The following is a 9947-nucleotide window of genomic DNA, read 5'->3' as shown; positions in this document are numbered from 1 at the left end:
CCTGTCTCAGACCACTAGAACAGCTGATTAATCTACCACCTGTCTCAGACCACTAGAACAGCTGAGTAATCTACCACCTGTCTCAGACCACTAGAACAGCTGAGTAATCTACCACCTGTCTCAGACCACTAGAACAGCTGAGTAATCTACCACCCTCAGACCACTAGAACAGCTGAGTAATCTACCACCTGTCTCAGACCAATAGAACAGCTGAGTAATCTAACACCTGTCTCAGACCACTAGAACAGCTGAGACCACCTGCCTCAGACCACTAGAACAGCTGAGTAATCTAAATCTCAGACCAATTGAACCTGAGTAATCCAACACCTGTATCAGACCACTAGAACAGCAGAGTAATCTACCACCTGTCTCAGACCACTAGAACAGCTGATTAATCTACCACCTGTCTCAGACCACTAGAACAGCTGAGTATTCTAAAACCTGCCTCAGACCACTAGAACTGCTGAGTAATCTAACACCTGCCTCAGACCACTACAACAGCTGAGTAATCTAAAACCTGCCTCAGACCAATAGAACAGCTGAGTAATCTAACACCTGCCTCAGACCACTAGAACAGCTGAGTAATCTACCACCTGTCTCAGACCACCAGAACACCTGAGTAATCTACCACCTGTCTCAGACCACTAGAACACCTGAGTAATCTACCACCTGCCTCAGACCACTAGAACAGTTGAGTAATCTACCACCTGTCTCAGACCACTAGAACAGTTGAGTAATCTACCACCTGTCTCAGACCACTAGAACAGCTGAGTAATCTAACACCTGCCTCAGACCACTAGAACAGCTGAGTAATCCAACACCTGTATCAGACCACTAGAACAGCAGAGTAATCTACCACCTGTCTCAGACCACTAGAACAGCTGATTAATCTACCACCTGTCTCAGACCACTAGAACAGCTGAGTAATCTACCTCCTGTCTCAGACAACTAGAACAGCTGAGTAATCTACCACCTGTCTCAGACCACTAGAACAGCTGAGTAATCTACCACCTGTCTCAGACCACTAGAACAGCTGAGTAATCTACCACCTGTCTCAGACCAATAGAACAGCTGAGTAATCTAACACCTGTCTCAGACCACTAGAACAGCTGAGTAATCTACCACCTGCCTCAGACCACTAGAACAGTTGAGTAATCTACCACCTGTCTCAGACCACTAGAACAGCTGAGTAATCTACCACCTGCCTCAGACCACTAGAACAGCTGAGTAATCTACCACCTGTCTCAGACCACTAGAACAGCTGAGTAATCTACCACCTGTCTCAGACCACTAGAACAGCTGAGTAATCTACCTCCTGTCTCAGACCACTAGAACAGCTGAGTAATCTACCACCTGTCTCAGACCACTAGAACAGCTGAGTAATCTAACACCTGCCTCAGACCACTAGAACAGCTGAGTAATCTACCACCTGCCTCAGACCACTAGAACAGCTGAGTAATCTACCACCTGCCTCAGACCACTAGAACAGCTGAGTAATCTAACACCTGCCTCAGACCGCAAGAACAGCTGATTAATCTAACACCTGCCACAGACCGCTAGAACAGCTGAGTAATCTACCACCTGCCTCAGACCACTAGAACAGCTGAGTAATCTACCACCTGCCCCAGACCACTAGAACAGCTGAGTAATCAACCACCTGACTCAGACCACTAGAACAGCTGAGTAATCTAAAACCTGCCTCAGACCACTAGAACAGCTGAGTAATCTACCACCTGCCTCAGACCACTGGAACAGCTGAGTAATCTAACACCTGCCTCAGACCACTAGAACAGCTGAGTAATCTAACACCTGCCCCAGACCACTAGAACAGCTGAGTAATCTACCACCTGTCTCAGACCACTAGAACAGCTGAGTAATCTAACACCTGCCTCAGACCACTAGAACAGCTGAGTAATCTACCACCTGTCTCAGACCACTAGAACAGCTGAGTAATCTACCACCTGTCTCAGACCACTAGAACAGCTGAGTAATCTAACACCTGCCTCAGACCACTAGAACAGCTGAGTGAGTCATTAAATTATTTTTTGCCCTTCCTCATGACTTTATACACAGAAGATCTCTGCTAAACACAGAATCACATGGTTTTTCCGTCTATCTGTGACCGCAGATGAATTCAGAACAAAGTTGCAATTGATTCAAACAAGGGAAGTATATACATTATGACTGCATTAAAGTATGAACTGTAGGCTGTAGGCCTATTTCAATCATATTGTTCAGGATATTGAGTTACATTTTGCTACTTGTAGGCTACTGTCTGTATTTTGTCTCAATATATTTAATGATGTGTATCCTAACATGAACACAATGATGTGCTACTGTCTGTATTTGTCTCAATATATTTAATGATGTGTATCCTAACATGAACACAATGATGTGCTACTGTCTGTAATTTGTCTCAATATATTTAATTATGTGTATCCTAACATGAACACAATGATGTGCTACTGTCTGTAATTTGTCTCAATATATTTAATGATGTGTACCCTAACATGAACACAATGATGTGCTACTGTCTGTAATTTGTCTCAATATATTTAATGATGTGTATCCTAACATGAACACAATGATGTGCTACTGAATAACCGCCTCAATATTTCTGTAATTTGTCAGTATTGTGACATAATTATAATGTTAAGAACATATTTGAATATTCCCTTTCTTTAATGACACAGGCTCCACCAGACGTGATACCTTATGATCCAGTTTCTACTGGTTTTCCTGCGGATATGGAACTCTGCCCTGTTCACCAGACGTGATACCTTGTTGTGCTGCTGATAACAGTTTCTACTGGTCTGCCTAAGGATATGAACTCTGACCTGTTCACCAGACGTGATGTGCCAAATATGGGATTTCTGTAATTTGTCTCAATATATTACCAGCAGCATCCTAGTATTGTGACATAATTCTAATGTTAAGGAAATATTTATATTCATTCCAAAACTATATTCATTAGTTTCATTCCAAAACACTATATATCACTTTTCAGAAATGTTAGTAAATTAGCTTTTATTGTTCAAAGCATTTCTGAAAGAGATTGGTGTGTTTTTTCTCTATCTAATAATGGCATGGGATTGTTCACTAGCTAATCATTGGATTGTTCAATGACAGATATGTATTTGTTTAAAATCACTTGATGTCTTCATTTCAGAGAGACAAATAATCATGTTTTTTCCCCGCAAAATGCTATATATTTGCCTCACTCTCAAATGTTACCGACCAGAAAAATGAGGCTATAAGGAGTACCAGTACTGAGTCAATGTGCAGGGTACCAGGTAGTTGAGGTAATAATGAGACTATAAGGAGTACCAGTACTGAGTCAATGTGCAGGGTACCAGGTAGTTGAGGTAATAATGAGACTATAAGGAGAACCAGTACTGAGTCAATGTGCAGGGTACCAGGTAGTTGAGGTAATAATGAGACTATAAGGAGTACCAGTACTGAGTCAATGTGCAGGGTACCAGGTAGTTGAGGTAATAATGAGACTATAAGGACAACCAGTACTGAGTTAATGTGCAGGGTACCTGGTAGTTGAGGTAATAATGAGACTATAATTGAGATAATATGTACATGTAGGTAAAGGTAAAAGTGACTAGACAATCAGGATAGAGATTACTTCTCCTCATCCAGGGAATGCACACACACACACACACACACACACACACACACACACACACACACACACACACACACACACACACACACACACACACACACACAGGAAGGGAATGTTGTGTTTGTTTAATGTTGTTTTAGGACTATGAAAATGGACAAAATAATTAGCCTATGGATTATGAAAACAACAACAATAAATGGGAAAATGGGAGAGGAGAAATGACTAGAGACAGTGTTGTTTAACTCACTGACCAGGACCCATGAGTTCTTCTTACCTTTGTTCAGTAGAAAAGTCTCCCTTTCTAAAGTATAGAGGAAGTTCCATAGACCAGTCACTCTTCATGGACACACAGCTGGGAACAGGGGAGGCTGGTCTCTCCTGCTTGATTGGTCTTCAACACAACAGAGACAAACATTACATCTCTCATCTACTCTGAGCTCAGATGGGGAAACATAAGAAGAGTTTCATTCCAAAAAGCTTATATCACTTTTCAGAAATGTTCGTAAATTAGCTTTTATTGTTTAAAGAAGTTATGTTTATGTTAAGTTATGTTTTTTTGCTAAATGAGATGACACGTGGGTACCTGCTTCTATTAACCAATGAGGAGATGGCACGTGGGTATCTGCTTCTATTAACCAATGAGGAGATGGCACGTGGGTATCTGCTTCTATTAACCAATGAGGAGATGGCACGTGGGTACCTGCTTCTATTAACCAATGAGGAGATGGCACGTGGGTATCTGCTTCTATTAACCAATGAGGAGATGGCACGTGGGTACCTGCTTCTATTAACCAATGAGGAGATGGCACGTGGGTATCTGCTTCTATTAACCAATGAGGAGATGGCACGTGGGTACCTGCTTCTATTAACCAATGAGGAGATGGCACATGGGTACCTGCTTCTATTAACCAATGAGGAGATGGCACGTGGGTACCTGCTTCTATTAACCAATGAGGAGATGGCACGTGGGTACCTGCTTCTATAAACCAATGAGGAGATGGCACGTGGGTACCTGCTTCTATAAACCAATGAGGAGATGGCACGTGGGTACCTGCTTCTATAAACCAATGAGGAGATGACACATGGGTACCTGCTTCTATTAACCAATGAGGAGATGGCACGTGAGTACCTGCTTCTATAAACCAATGGGGAGATGCAGCGCGAACTGTGTCACAAATAGAACTGACTTCTTGACGCTCGTTGGCTCGTGAGAGCAGTGTGTCATTTTTAATGACGACATTCATTTAGCGACGCGAGCGTTGTGGTCAGTCTGTCAGCCCCGCTAAAAGGCTGGTGTCGTTACTCTGCCTTCTCCGGGGGATGTTGAGGTAAATTTACTAACCGGGAGGGTTGGATGATGTAATTAATTGGAGGGCTGGAAGACGCATCTCGAGGTTGTTTACTCACAATATCAGATATTAAGATGATTTTTATTATGAATGTATACTGAGGTTGAGGTTCTGACTAGTGATTATTTACCCAGGGTTTACCCGAGGGGACGGTCTAAAGTTATACTGTTACACTTGCGCCACGAGGACAGTTCTGTACGGGGGACGTGGACAGTTCTGTACGGGGGACGTGGACAGTTCTGTACGGGAACGAGGACAGTTCTGTACGGGGACGCGGACAGTTCTGTACGGGGACGCGGACAGTTCTGTACGGGGAGGCGGACAGTTCTGTACGGGGACGCGGACAGTTCTGTACGGGGACGCGGACAGTTCTGTACGGGGACGCGGACAGTTCTGTACGGGGACGCGGACAGTTCTGTACGGGGACGAGGACAGTTCTGTACGGGGACGCAGACAGTTCTGTACGGGGACGCGGACAGTTCTGTACGGGGACGCGGACAGTTCTGTACGGGGACGAGGACAGTTCTGTACGGGGACGCGGACAGTTCTGTACGGGGACGCGGACAGTTCTGTACGGGACGACGCGGACAGTTCTGTACGGGGACGCGGACAGTTCTGTACGGGACGAGGCAGTTCTGTGACGGGACAGTTCTGTACGGGGACGCGGACAGTTCTGTACGGGGACGCGGACAGTTCTGTACGGGGACGCGGACAGTTCTGTACGGGGAGGCGGACAGTTCTGTATGGGGACGCGGACAGTTCTGTACGGGGACGCGGACAGTTCCAGAACGCAGACATGATCAGTTCAACACAATCAACTAAACCCAGTCTTTACAGTGGGTTACATTAGTAATATTCATTTTGTATTATTATGTAAAACAAACATTCTGTTTTTTTATAACAATATCTTGAGATCTGGGACCATATCCACAAAGTGTCTCAGAGTAGAAAATTGGTCGTATAAGTGCTGAGAATAAAGACATTTTATACTTATGGGTATAAATTACCTAGTTACCTACCCATTACCTAAATTACCTACCCACCTAGTCAGCAGATATTTAGGACACCTCGTGAGCTGACCTAAGTAGTTAAGAGTTAACAGCAGGTGTCCTAAGTAGTTAAGAGTTAACAGCAGGTGTCTTGATAATACTATAGAATAATGCAGTGAGTCAGTGGTTCCTGTTCCACATGTAGTTGCATTGCACTAGTTAAAAATAATGTTTTTATATTTCTATGTGATCAACCCATAAATAATATAGACCTACATGCAACAGTATGTCTTGTGCTTTTGGCACTGAGTTATATATAATAATTATGTATAACTGCATAGCATTTTGTCTTCATTTTGGCAGATTAACTCAGGTTGGAGTTGGAGCTGTGACCGAAAGGTGGCTGGTTCGAATCCCGGGCCGGGCGCTGGAAAAAACAGGTGGAATTGATCTGACCACTGGAGGGCTGCTGGGTTCACATCCTCAAAACATGAACCTTTTTGTTGATCAGAACTCTAGAGGTTCTTCTTCACTGAACCCCAAAATATATATAACTTTTATTGATTTCATATTTTAAGGAAGTGATAGAAGCCTTTTTGGCTCTATAAGGAACCTTGTTTTCTAAACACGTTTTTCTTTTGATGATTTAATTATCTACATCATGTTATTTCAAGTTCTCCCTTTGGAGCACAACATCATGTTGTTAAATAATAATCCTAAATTGGGCATGGATATAAATTGGGAAGTTGAAGGCGTCTAGGGTGTAATATGAGTTTGATGAAAATTGTTGCAACGTTGTAGGCAACATTATTGGCAAGGGACTTGATACCTACTATGCCAAAGCTATTTAGAGTTGTTAAACGGGTGTGAAGAGTTGTACATTGCAACGAGTACAGTCAGGGTGCCGTGGAACCCCTGCACTACCTCCACAGACCCCGGATTGAGAACCCCTGCAGTACCTCCACAGACCCCAGTGATTCACAGTAAGTGTTTTCATCATAATTAAGATAGCTACGTGAGACAACCACATATCACATTCAAATATACAGGATACCAACATTCCATTCCTGATTAACAATGGATATATAGTGTTTCATCTTAAGATAGCTATTTATTTTTTGAATGAACTCGATAAATTCTTTATAAATGGTCATCTTACCTCTTAGCTTTGGTGTCATGTCCCCCAGAGAGATGCATTTTAGAGGCAGGGCCCACCTCCTCTCTCTCCCCAGAGAGACTCATTTTAGAGCACTGACCCCTAAACAAAGATTCAACATGTTGGTTGTGGTTAACACAGTGACAACTAATTATTGAATGTCAACTGTTGTCTTTTATTAATGATCTCTTAGAAATTAAACATTTACTAACAGACACACCCAAACAGTCAGGTGATTTAATTAATAGATAACTAATAAAAATAATACCAATATAAAAATAGTAATATTATTAATAATAATAATGTCTCTTTCTCTTCTAATAATTTCTCTCATTCTAGTGTGTTGCTTTGTTCAACAGGTATGATATTATGCTGTTACTGAATTCAGTTCATAATATCGATGTTAAGATTAAGAAAAGTCTGTTCAGTGGTTTCTTACCAAATTACACAGGAAGCAGTAGCTCATTGGAATTTAGAAAACAACAAATGTTCTGATATTCTGAAAGACGACTTACAATTTATACATAAAAAATATACAAATTGTAAAATAACCACGATATAGGAATATATGAACAACATGTTATTGAATGTGACTTGACTACACCCAGTTAGCTATATGAACAACATGTTATTGAATGTGACTTGACTACACCCAGTTAGCTATATGAACAACATGTTATTGAATGTGACTTGACTACACCCAGTTAGCTATATGAACAACATGTTATTGAATGTGACTTGACTACACCCAGTTAGCTATATGAACAACATGTTATTGAATGTGACTTGACTACACCCAGTTAGCTATATGAACAACATGTTATTGAATATGACTTGACTACACCCAGTTAGCTATATGAACAACATGTTATTGAATGTGACTTGACTACACCCAGTTAGCTATATGAACAACATGTTATTGAATGTGACTTGCCTATGCCCCAGTTAGCACCATTTTGTATGATGGAACTGTCACGTAGCTGTCCCAGGTGAAATGGACTGTTACATCTGAGTGTTTTACTGTCATTCACTATACTAAAATAACACCATACATTTAATGTCTCTACACACTTTACAATAATCCCTGGGAAGATTCTTACCTTGTAGCCTGAATTCACAACCAGAACATGTCAAGTCATTGAGATATTTTCCGTTGTGCTGAGAGATCACCTTCCTGATGACAAGTGTCTCTGTATCTATGTTCTAGGTTCAGTTGATCTTTGGATGCAATAATATCTGGTCAAAGTCTAGTGACACAACACCATAGTACATCATAAACATGACAGTAGTTGGCCAGTGAAGGCCATGGAATACTATAAAACAGGGTTCGTCAATTAGGTTTGGCTTTGGGACAATTGTTTTCTGAGTTAAAGTCGACTGGCAAGAACATAATTTGCATATAATATTAGCACAATTGATAAGTCTACACGACAAATTTAACGACATGCTTAATATATTTGATTACTACACAATACATTCATTCATTTCATTGACAAATATAATTTTGATTTAGATTTAGTTTATAAAATCACCAATATCTTTATTCAATTATAATTTTTTGTTTATTTCTCTGTGCATTGATTGGTGGGTAAAAACAGGTCCAGGTAGCCTACTGTAGTCTACACTACTTTATTAATGGGTAAAACAGGTCTATGTAGCCTACAGTAGTCTACACTACTTTATTAATGGGGTAAAAGAGGTCTATGTAGCCTACAGTAGTCTACACTACTTTATTAATGGGTAAAACAGGTCTATGTAGCCTACTGTAGTCTACACTACTTTATTAATGGGTAAAACAGGTCTATGTAGCCTACTGTAGTCTACACTACTTTATTAATGGGTAAAACAGGTCTATGTAGCCTACTGTAGTCTACACTACTTTATTAATGGGTAAAACAGGTCTATGTAGCCTAGTGTAGTCTACACTACTTTATTAATGGGTAAAACAGGTCTATGTGGCCTACTGTAGTCTACACTACTTTATTAATGGGTAAAACAGGTCTATGTTGCCTACTGTAGTCTACACTACTTTATTAATGGGTAAAACAGTTCTATAGTCTACACTACTTTATTAATGGGCCTACTGTAGTCTACACTACTTTATTAATGGGTAAAACAGGTCTATGTAGCCTACTGTAGTCTACACTACTTTATTAATGGGTAAAACAGGTCTATGTAGCCTACTGTAATCTACACTACTTTATTAATGGGTAAAACAGGTCTATGTAGTCTACACTACTTTCCTAATGGGTAAAACAGGTCTATGTAGTCTACACTACTAATGTAATCTACACTACTACTTTATTAATGGGTAAAACAGGTCTATGTAGCCTATGTAGTCTACACTACTTTATTAATGGGTAAAACAGGTCTATGTAGCCTACTGTAGTCTACACTACTTTATTAATGGGTAAAACAGGTCTATGTAGCCTACTGTAGTCTACACTACTTTATTAATGGGTAGAACAGGTCTATGTAGCCTACTGTAATCTACACTACTTTATTAATGGGTAAAACAGGTCTATGTAGTCTACTGTAGTCTACACTACTTTATTAATGGGTAAAACAGGTCTATGTAGTCTGCACTACTTTATTAATGGGTAAAACCGGTCTATGTAGTCTACTGTAGTCTACACTACTTTATTAACCTCTTACATCTATGGTGGCGCTATTTCATTTTTGGATGAAAAACGTTCCCGTTTTAAACAAGATATTTTGTCACAAAAAGATGCTCGACTATGCATATAATTGCTACTGTTCGAAAGAAAACACTCTGACGTGTCCAGAAATACAAAGATCTTCTCTGTGCGTGCCCTTTA

General features: G+C 40.7%; 1 long non-coding RNA gene across 1 annotated transcript; it reads right to left on the bottom strand.

The window, feature by feature from the left end:
- Window positions 1–3914: 3914 nt before the first annotated feature.
- On the bottom strand, window positions 3915–8450 carry LOC135530800 (uncharacterized). The gene is made up of 3 exons (XR_010453900.1): window positions 8229–8450; window positions 7132–7230; window positions 3915–4025 (listed from the first exon to the last, which is right to left on the bottom strand). It is a non-coding gene; the product is annotated as an uncharacterized LOC135530800 (long non-coding RNA).
- Between the last annotated feature and the right edge of the window lie 1497 nt (window positions 8451–9947).

The sequence above is a fragment of the Oncorhynchus masou genome, unplaced genomic scaffold (assembly GCF_036934945.1).
Source record: "Oncorhynchus masou masou isolate Uvic2021 unplaced genomic scaffold, UVic_Omas_1.1 unplaced_scaffold_1425, whole genome shotgun sequence".
NCBI lineage: Eukaryota > Metazoa > Chordata > Actinopteri > Salmoniformes > Salmonidae > Oncorhynchus > Oncorhynchus masou.
Note: the sequence above shows the minus strand (reverse complement) of the source record. Positions and strands in the feature narration are given on the sequence as shown.